At 39.7% G+C, this 10430-nt stretch overlaps 1 protein-coding gene across 3 annotated transcripts in view; it reads left to right on the top strand.

Annotated features, from left to right (window-relative positions):
- The first annotated feature begins 5510 nt into the window (after nt 1–5510).
- B4GALT4 (beta-1,4-galactosyltransferase 4) overlaps nt 5511–10430 on the top strand; it is a 24937-nt gene continuing 20017 nt past the window's right edge. For all 3 annotated transcript variants that reach the window (XM_015595686.2, XM_006905529.3, XM_006905530.3), the window contains exon 1: nt 5511–5654. The gene's annotated coding sequence lies outside the window, so the exon portion shown is untranslated. The remainder of the gene's footprint in view (nt 5655–10430) is intronic.

The raw sequence follows: 10430 nt of genomic DNA, 5'->3' as shown, positions 1-10430 counted from the left end.
TAAAATGGCGCCCAGCTACCTCTACCTTCTGTATATATGCCCTTGTGGTCTGGACCCAGAAACCTGCATCTAATGAATGGAGTATAGTGAAAGTGTTGGAATGCCACTTCTGAGATTAAGTTATAAAAGCCATGACTTCTGTCCTGCTGGCACTTCCTCTATCACTGGCTTTGATGAAGCAAAATGCCATGTTGGACAGGCCTACATGGCAAGAAACTGAGGGTAGCCTCTGGACAACAGCCAACAAGAAACTGATACCTTTAGTTCACAACCTTTAAGGAACTGAAACCTGCCAACAACTGTGGGAGTGAGCTTAGAAACAGATCCTTCCCCAATTGAGCTTTCAGATGAAATCAGTGGCAATACCTTGATTGCGGGTTTTGAGAGACCCTGAAGCAGAAGATCCAGCTAAGGTTCTCCCAGATTTCTTGTCGGAAACCAGCCGACCAAGTCAAACCAGGTCCCTGAATGGGGGAGCGGGGACTGAGAAAAAAGAGAAGACAGACAGGGTGCAGGAGGGAGAACAGATCTCACAACCGTCTCTCCGAGTTTATTTCTTATGCTCCTTTTTATACATAATCTGTTCCTTTGTGTATCCCAAGATAACATAATTAAAGTAACATCTTGAAGATCAAGGTACAATCGACACTTCCTTTGACACTCCCTTTGACACTCTCTTCGACACTCCCTGTTTCTATTCTTAATCTTCTTCTTCCTGGAATTCCACAGAACCAGCCTTTTCCCTTTTTTATGCAAGCAGGCCTCCCAAGATAATCCATGCACTCTTTTGAATTTTGGGAGCTTTAGCTCCCTACAGTTAATCAATCTGATATAGTTAGGGATGCAGCCAAGAGGCTTGCAGATAGAGCCTCAAAAAAATCTGCCAACAATTGAATGAGTCATGGGAGTCCTGGTCCAGAATTTGGAGTTGGGGATCCTGGCTTCTCCCATTTGCAGGACCTCTCCTCATGCTCTTCATAGCTCTCTTATTTGGTCCCTGTATCCTGAACTGTCTTGTCAAGTTTGTCTCCTCATGCCTAGAGGAGAGGCAGAATCCATAAAGTTACAAATAGTTGTGACATCCAGACCACCCTTATACCAGCCCTGAGGCCAAAAAAAATTCAAAAGGTTGATGACCTATAAGAATTTAAAAGGGCATCAAAAGTGGGAATTGAAGAGGAATATTCTACTCAAATGGCTGCTTCTGTAGACATGCTTGCCGCATAGGCCGAAGGGCCGGGTGACCTCAAGATCAACTGAAGACTCACCCTCCCCTTCGCTTGTTCTGTCTAGATAACAGATGTATTGCCTTTGCTTGTTAAGCTTTATAAAAGTAAGGTTACCCCTGAGCTCAGGGCCCAGATCATCAGAGCGCTAGCTCTTCTTGGACTGCTGGTGTAATAAACCTGAGTTCTCCAACTCTCTGAGTGGTGCTTGGTTTCTCGCTGGTCTGATTTTTCTGCAACAACACCATGTACATTTAATGTGATTATTAATGTGATTAGGTTTGACTACGTCATCTTGTTATTTGTTTTTTTCCTCTTTTTTGTTCTGTTTTGTTTTCTTTGTTTTCTGTTGTTTATTTTCTATTTGTCCCATTTGCTTTTTATTTTTCCCTTTTCTTGTTTTTCTACCTTCTTTTGGACTAAATGGATTTCCTTTTTGATTTGATTTTATCTCCTTTGCTTCCTTATTAGTTACAATTATTTTGTTATTTTAGTGGTCACTTAAGGGTTGATGGTATACATATTTATCACAGTCTACCTTACAGTGATTTATACCATTTTATTGTAGTGTAAGAACCTTACAATAGAATACTTTCATTTGTTCTCTTATGGCCTATATGCTATTGTTATCATGCATTTTACTTTTCATCTCTAAAAATTCAGTTTGGGTCTTTCTTTATATCTTTCATGTCTCTAACTTTTTGAATATACGTTATACCATTATAGTAACTGTCTCAATGTTCTTCTCTGTTAATTCTAACATCTTTGTCAGTTCTGAGTCCCTTCCGACTGATTAGTCATTTGTATTTTCTGTATGTATCAGTTGTGCCTCTCAGTTGCATTTTCCTGCCCCTTGGTATACCCGGTAAACTTGTTCGGATGCCAGACATTGTGAATTTTATCTTATGTGTTGGATATTTTTGTAGCTCTATGGATCTTTTTGGACTGGTTCTTGGAGACACTGAAGTTACTTGGATATAATTTAGTCCTTTTGGGTCTCATTTTTACAATAAAGTAGGCAGATGTGGAGCAGTGCTCATCATAGAGCTAAATTTTCTCTACTGGTGAGGCACTCTACCCAGTACCTTGTGTTATGACTTTTCCAGTCAGACTGATGGAAATCAGCACTGTTCCCAGCCCAGTGTGAGTGACAGGAGCTATCCCTCTAATTCTCACAGATGGTTCTTTCCCTGGCCTACCATAGTTTCCTTATAGGCATGCATCCATCATGAATACTTGAGGGAGACTCTACAGATCTCCAGTATTCTGTCTCTGTGCATCTGTCTTTTCTCTGTATTCTGTCCTGTGAAGTCTAGATGCTTTGGTCTCTCTGGACTCTAGGTTCTGTCTCCTCAACTCCGGGAGTCTGCTAGGCTCTGTGTTGAGTTTCTTTCTCTCTGCCATGGCCCCTGGAAACTTTCTCAAAGTAGTAAGCTGGGGCAATTTTAGGATTCACCTTCTTTGTTTTCTGTTTCTCAGAGATCACTGTTCTTTGTTGCCTTATACAGACTATCTTAAAAACTGTTGTTTTATATATTTTTGTCTTTTTTTTTTTTTGGTGGATGCTTTAGGTGGTATGGTACATCTGGTCCCTGTTACTTCATCTTGACCGAAAGAGCAAGTCTAGTCATTGCTTTTTCCTCTTTGAGATTTAATCCTTTCTCTCTTTTTTTATTTCAAATTTATGTATTTTTTTAAAAATTTCAAGGCTTAGAAAAGTTGTAAAAATTACTCAAGGCACATCTGTATACACTTTGTCTAGATTCATCAAATGTAAACATTTTGCTACATTTGTGGACTCTCTCAGACACATATACGCACACACATGTTTTAACTGGACAGTTCTAGAAAAATTGCAGACATCGTGATACTTCATTAAATAATTCTTAATAATAAGTCACTATATACCACAGTACAACAATCAAATTCAAGAAATTTAACATCGATAGAATATTATCATATAATATATGGTGTGGGTCCCAGGTCTAGCTGTGATCCAGGCTTGTGGTTAGGGATAGAACTCTGGATTTAAAATGTTACATTAATGTAGTAAGGTGTCTGCGCTTAACTTATGCGAGTATGACTCAGCTTATTGTTTATTACTCATGTGTGGCAGAATGCCTCCATTGTTCTCTGACATATATAAAGCCCATGCAGTCCCCTAGTGTAGAAGTGCACGCTCCCCACAGTAAAGTTGGTGCCTGCCATTTCATTCTCATGTTGGCTCCTTGTGCATTCTTTCAACTGGGTGTCTCACCACCGAAGCTTTCCCTTCTTGATCAGTTTGGTGCTGACATATCGTATATTTTATCTATTGCTATATAGCAAATGACCCCAAACTCAGAGACTTAAAACAATTTATTACTATTGTATCTCATGATTCTGTGGGTCAGGAATTCAGGTACAGCACAGTGGGGAGGGCTCATCTATGCTCTATGATGTCTGAAGCCTCAGTCGAGGGCGACTCTGAGTGGTTAGGGGCCGGAACAGTTTAGAGTTGGCTGGGCATCTCTTAGTTTTTCTGCGTGGCTAGTTTGGGCTTTCTCACTGCATGGAAGCCTCAGGGCAGCTGGGCTTCTTACATGGTGGCTCTGGGTTCCAAAAACAAGTGATTCTTGAGATTGCCAGTAATACAGATTGGCATCACACATGAGGTGACACCCCAAGGACGCAATATCGCCTGTATCATATTTCTGCCCAAAGTGCATAATTGGAATTTAATCATGAGGAAACAACCAGAGAAGCCCAAAGTAAAGAAGTTTCTATAAAACAACTGGCCTGTACACTTAAAAAGTGTCAATGCTATGAAAGACAAGGAAAGGTAAACTGTTTCAGATTAAAAGAGGCTGTATAAGTGTGTTAAGGCTGCCATAACAGAATACCACAGACTGGGTGGCTTAAACAACAAAAATTAACTTTCTCATAATGCTGGAGGCTAGAAGTCTAAGATGAAGGTGTCCACAGGTTTGGGTTCTTATGAGACCTCTCTCCTTGGTTTGTAGGTGACCACCTTCTTCTTATGTTCTCACCTGGTCATCCTTCTGTTTGTCAGTATCTTAAATCCTCTTCTTTATAAAGACACCAGTATTTTTAACTTAATTACCTCTTTAAAAGCCCAATTTCCAAATATAGTCATATTTTGAGGTACTGGGAGTTAGGACCTCAACATATAAATTTTGGGGAGATATAATTCAGTCCATATCAGAGACTGAGGAGACCTTTATGTGTGGTTTTAGATTGGAAAAAAAGTTGCTGTAAAGTATATTATTGAGACAATTATACAATTGTATTAACCAACGTTACTCCGATAAACTTAATAAAAATAAATAAATAAATCTGGGCTGCCCTGTGACTGCTTTGACAAAATATAGTGAAAGAGGAAGCAGAAACTGCTTTTTAAATGTTGGATTCAGAATTGGAATAGCTTCACTTCCACTGTACTTCATTTGGTTAAAGCAGTTATATATGCTTTGTAGCAATTATTTTCTAACCCAGGAATTTAGATATCAAATCTCCTCGGTTTCCTTTAATTTGAAATAGTTCTTCTTTCCTTGTCTTTCATGACATAAAAATTTTTGAAGTGTGTAGGCCAGCGGGTTATAGAATATCCCTTAATTTGGGCTTGTCTGACTATTGCCTCGTGATTAAATTCCAATTGTGTATTTTTGGCAGGAATACAATAAAGATGATGTGATGTCCTCAGAGCATCACCTCATGTGTGATGCCAAGTTGTACTATTGGTGAAATTAACTTTGGGTACTTCGTTAAGATGGTATCTGTCAGATTTCCCCATTCCCCATGGTGATTGGTAAGTAATTTCTAAGGATGTCCTTTTATTTTCCTTTAAATTTTCAAAAAAAGCTCTTCTGTATGTTGTGTTGGACAATTTCAATATCTGATGTCCTCTGGGGATCTGAACCTGGCCTCCTGTGCTTGGTGAATTTTTTAAAAATTGTGAACTTGTATTTGCTTGACTCCTATGGGACTAAATGAAGGATGTCTCCTCCAGAGCGGGTTTCTATTGTTTCTGCTAAGAGCAGGAGCACTTGGAACTCTTCAGTGCTCTTCCGCATTCCGGGCTTGACGCGGGAGCTCAGGTTTGGCTCATCTTCCCAATGCTTTGTGAACATCTAGCGCAGTGTCGTCTCAAGGCTTTAAGATCACTTAAAGGACAACCTGCTCACGGTTCCTTTCTCCTCCTCGTGCTCCTTCCATCGCCCAGGTGGGCAGGGTCTGGCTGGTGATGAAGCGCCGGGCTGGCGGAGAAACTGACCGCCCGGCCTCCAGCGCCAGGCCGAAGCGACTGTGGGGGCGGGTCGGGGGCGGAGCAGACACTCCGGAGCCTGCTCCCGGTGGGAGGGCGGTCCCCGCGGCAGCTTCTCGTCATCTCCCCTTTCTCCGGTGGTGCTCGCCGCGGCCGCATCTGGGGTGAGTACGCAGGGCCTTGGCTCCGCGGGCGCCGGGGAGGGGCAATTTCATGCGTGGGGTGGTGGCGGGCGCCGCGTGGGCATCGCCGGGCGGCGGGCGAGGGTCGGTCCGGCGGCTTGGGGCTGGACGCGAGTGGGGCCGCCGCGGCCCGGCCTCGGTGGGCCGTCCTGCCTCAGCCTGAGCGGCGGGGCCGGTCAGGGGGCCTGCGGAGGCCGAGGCCGGCGAGAGGCACCGCGGCATTCCCTCTGTTGCTGGCGGGGAGCCAGATGAGATACTGACAGGTAGGGAGAGGTTCAGGGGTCCTCCCACCCCCGACCCTTCAGCTTGGCGACACGATTCTGGCTTCGCCCTCCAGCACCTTTTCCTGGCGGGAGCATCAACGTGAAAAAGCCCCTTTCTTCCCCCTTGGAGCCTCTTTCCCCAGAGTTTCGACCAGGAAATTGACAGCTTATCCTAGCCTGGGGGCCTGCAGGGGAGGAGTTGTGAAGTCGCCTGGATTTTAAAGTTCTTCAGTGACACCTGCCTTTAGTCGGGCTCTCTGCGTCCATCCAGTGCCTGTCGATCGCTAGCTGTTGATGTTTAGTTTTCTATTAGACAAAGGATAAACCTACATTTGAAAAAAAAAAAAATAGAAAAAGCCAGGAGGATTGGGACTGAGAAAAGGCCATTGGGTTGGTAGCCTTAGGAGAGCAGTTATTAAAAGGGTGGGCGTGCACCGGGTTGCAAAATGTTTAAGAGTGGGTGAGGGATGAAGACGTGTAGATAGATGGTCAGGGCACAGGTAGACCTCTCCAGCCGTTTAGTAATGAAAGGAAGAGGAAGAAGATTGTAATTTGCGGGTTGTGAAGTTTTGTTGTTTTTTAATTTTAAGTTTTTGTTTTTTTTAAAGGAAAATAATATACTTAAAACGCAAGAAAGTCAAGCAATCTTGAATAGGGATGAATAGGATTCAGGGTCCAGGATAAGAAATTGGGCTGAAAAGAAAGGTGGAGGGCTATTTTAGGTACCTGGGCTGGGCAGGGGTGCTGGAATGTGTCTCTGGGGGGAGGAGATAATGCTTGACTGGACCGTAGTTTATCTTTTTGGAATTTTATCTTCTAGAGTAGAATTGGCCTTTACACTCCATAAAATTGTAAAAACTTTCATGATCCATACTTTGATCAGATTAAACTCGTTCATTAAAGAGAAGTACTGAACTGTTTGACTACATAATCTTGGGAGGAATAAAACTAGCCATTATTATATTTTATATATTTTATATTTTATAGAATAAGTAGTGTCTACATTAAATTGAGATAATAATAATGTGTGCTTTTCCCAGAGATGCATGCAAGTGATTTGAGAACGAACCATCTCTTTGAAGATTTCTTATTTAAAATGAGAATGTCCAAAGCAAATCAGTGGTGGTTTTCTTTTCTCTTTTTAAAGCCATCAATAAGTACTCCAGAGCTACCTGGGTTTGTGTTGAAAATATGGATTCCCTGGCTTTTAAAATAAGAATAAAAATAAAAATAAAAATCTCTGTGGGTGAAGTTTAGGAATAGTAATTTCAAACAAAGACCATAGGATTCTCTGGCATTGGTAATTATTGATAGCCTATGAGATTTTTCTATGAGATTTGGGTTTGTTGAGACTTCTTTAGAACAGATTTCCTTGAGAGTAATAAGAATGAATTGCTGCCGAATTTATGTAACTAAAAGTTATAATACCTGTCTGTTGTGTCACCTCTAGATTTTAATATATTTTAAAAGAAAATTATGTAATCATTTTACCTGAAAAAATAACATTGTTTCTGATCATAAACCCATTTTAGAAAAATTAGAAGACACAGAAGAAATAAAATTTCCTTAATTTTATAATTAAGAAACATCTCAGTGATTCTTTCTGGCTTTTTATATATAAAAGACATGCACACCACACATATATAGCATAATTGGGATTGCATACTATATACATTTTTATATTCTGTGTTTTTTTTCACTTAGTTCTTATGAGTACCATCCCATGTAGTTAAGTTTTTTAAACACTGTTTTAATGAAAGCATATGTTCCATTAGATGGAACTACTGTAATTAATTAAATCACCTCCCTAGTGTTAACACTTTGATTCTTTTCAGTTTTTGGTTATTTTAGTAATGTTGGTTGAATAATGTGGCCTGCCTTTCTCATTATTTCCTTAGAATAAATTTTTAAATGATGGAGTCAAAAGCTATTCAAATGCATTTTTAAAATCTCATTTTCATGTATCTTTTTACAACTTTTCCTCACCAGAAGGAAAATTAACATTTCTGAAGGATCTATTGCATTCCAGGTCCATTCTCTTATTTCAGTGGTTCTCAAACTTTAATGGGTATAAGAATCACCTGGTGAGCTTGTTAAAAATTCATTTTCCTGAGTCCTAGGCCCAGCCTCTCAGACTCATTAGCTCTGGAGTAGGACCCAGGAATCTGCAGTTTTAACAGATTCTCTTCTGTATTAGATATAAACATTTTTGGAACAAAAAAAATGGCAATATAGACAGAAATTTAGGTCACTTGCCCAAAGCCATTCATGCATCTGTAAACAAGATTTGAATTCAGCTCCTCATGATTTCTGAGCCCTTGTATTTTTTATTACCTTAAACCTCAGACTTTCTCATTGATGTGTCCTTAAATGGCTACAGAAAGGGAACTGATCCCACTGCAGGGTTCTCTGGGATAGCTGGAAATGACACATAAGTATACACTGAACCTCCATTAAAATCCTGCATCAGAAAATCTTATGAATTCTGTTATGCTGCATAACACATACTGTATAAAACAATTTCAGTCCTTTGCTAGTTAAATTTATTTCATGTTTCCTGACCGTTTAATGACAGCTCTTGCTGTAACATGAACGATGCAGGACCATCCAACAGCTCTTGCCCAAGGGTGGAGACCCTGTTCCAGGGTGCTCTGTGGGTTCAGGGAGGAAGGGGAGCAGTCAAAGCAGCAACTCCTTTTGGAATTAGGCAAGAGAAGCACTGCTTTGGAGTATTCAGTGGCAGAGGAGCAGAATGTAGTGGGCCTGACCAAGAGAAAGTGCTATTTGTTAAAGATGGGGCCGTCTACCCTTAGAAGAGTGAATAGAAGGGAGTTAGTGTGGAGGTGAGCCTTTTTTATTTTCTAAAATCTTCCCCAAATGGAATTCTACACCCAGTTAATATTTTCCCTTATTAATCTTTGTTTTTCCTTGTTTTTTCCATCTCATCTGTTTCTGTCATAGCCAGGGATTATGGTGCATCCTTATGTATTTTAACTAACGTATCCTAGAAAGTCATTTATTATTTACCAAATTAAGCACCTGCTATGTGTCAGGTCAGTTTGAGATATTAAGAATACAAAAATCAGGGATTGTCTTTGAGAATTAAGTATATTTAGTTATACTCAGTCTCCAACTTTTTTTATTTTAACTTTTAATTTTTAATTAATTTTAGACTTAGACAAAGTTGCAAAAATGGTACAGAGAAAAAATTCACTGTTTCGCCTAATATTAGCCCTTAACATAACCGTGGTTCATTTATCAATATAATTACAGATTTTATTTGAATTTCATCAATTTTCCTGCTAAGGATTTTTTCTCTTTCCATATTCTATCCAGTATCCTACATTTAATTGCATTTAGTTATTTCCCCTTAGTCTCCTCCAGTCTGAGATAGCTTCTCAGTTTTTGTTTTCTTTTTCCCTTGTCTTTCATTATTTTGACCCCTTGGATGAGTACCAACTAGTTATTTTGTAGCATGATGTTGTTTTGTAGAAGAGTTCTGATTAGAGTGTAATATTATCACTGATTCATGAGGTTGATGGGTCTTATCACTGTTAATTAACCTTGATCATTTGGTTGAGGTGATACCTGCTAGGTTCTCCACTATAAAGTTACTGTTTTTCTCTTTATAGCTAATAATTATTGTGGGGGAAATACTTTGAGACTCTACAAATTGTTTATCCTCAAATTTTCACCCACTAATGTTAGCACCTATTGGTGGATCTTGTCTGTAACAATTACAGTGCTGTTTGCCTAGTGGTGATTTTTTTCATCTCCTGCTTTCATATTAATTGGAAATTTTCTGTAGGAAAAGAGCTACCCTTTCTCTCCCATGTATTTATTTGATCATCTATCTCAGTATGGACTCATAGATAATTCATTTTATTCTGTGGGTTACAATACAATGCCATTGTCAACATAAGAAATGTCCAAACATGTAAAGAATTTTTATAAGAATTTATTTGAGCCAAACTGACACTTGCCAGGAAGCAAGATCTCAAATGCTTTGGAGAATAAGTTTTGCAGTTTCTTTTATGCATTTGAAGTTAAGGAGGGAATGTAAGAAAGATTACATGAAGGTGGGAGAAAGCAAGGCAGGTATTGGATTATTGGATAGTTAAGATTATTTTATCTTTTGAGGGTTGTTAGAGGGGGTATTACTTCTGGCATTTCAAAGGTGTGTTAACCTAGATGCACAAGAACAATGGACAGGCTTGCTTAATAACCTTTCTCTAAATAAGTTATAGGCCTGTAGTGTTACTACTATCCACCATGACCTACCTGTCCAGGTGGGAATTTATGATTTCTTATAACACCCTTTTTTTCATCCACACTATCATTTTCTTCTTCAAATGCTTCTAGTTTTGGTCATTAGGAGCTCATTCTTTGAGTTTAAATAACTTGTACATGTAAAAGGCTGTCATTTCTATCCCCCTTCTCCCCTCAAAAAAAAAAAAAAAAAAAAAAACCCCCGAAACCCATTGTTTTTTTAGCT

Source organism: Pteropus alecto, unplaced genomic scaffold (genome assembly GCF_000325575.1).
Source record: "Pteropus alecto unplaced genomic scaffold, ASM32557v1 scaffold251, whole genome shotgun sequence".
NCBI classification, from domain to species: Eukaryota; Metazoa; Chordata; class Mammalia; order Chiroptera; family Pteropodidae; genus Pteropus; species Pteropus alecto.
Note: the sequence above shows the minus strand (reverse complement) of the source record. Positions and strands in the feature narration are given on the sequence as shown.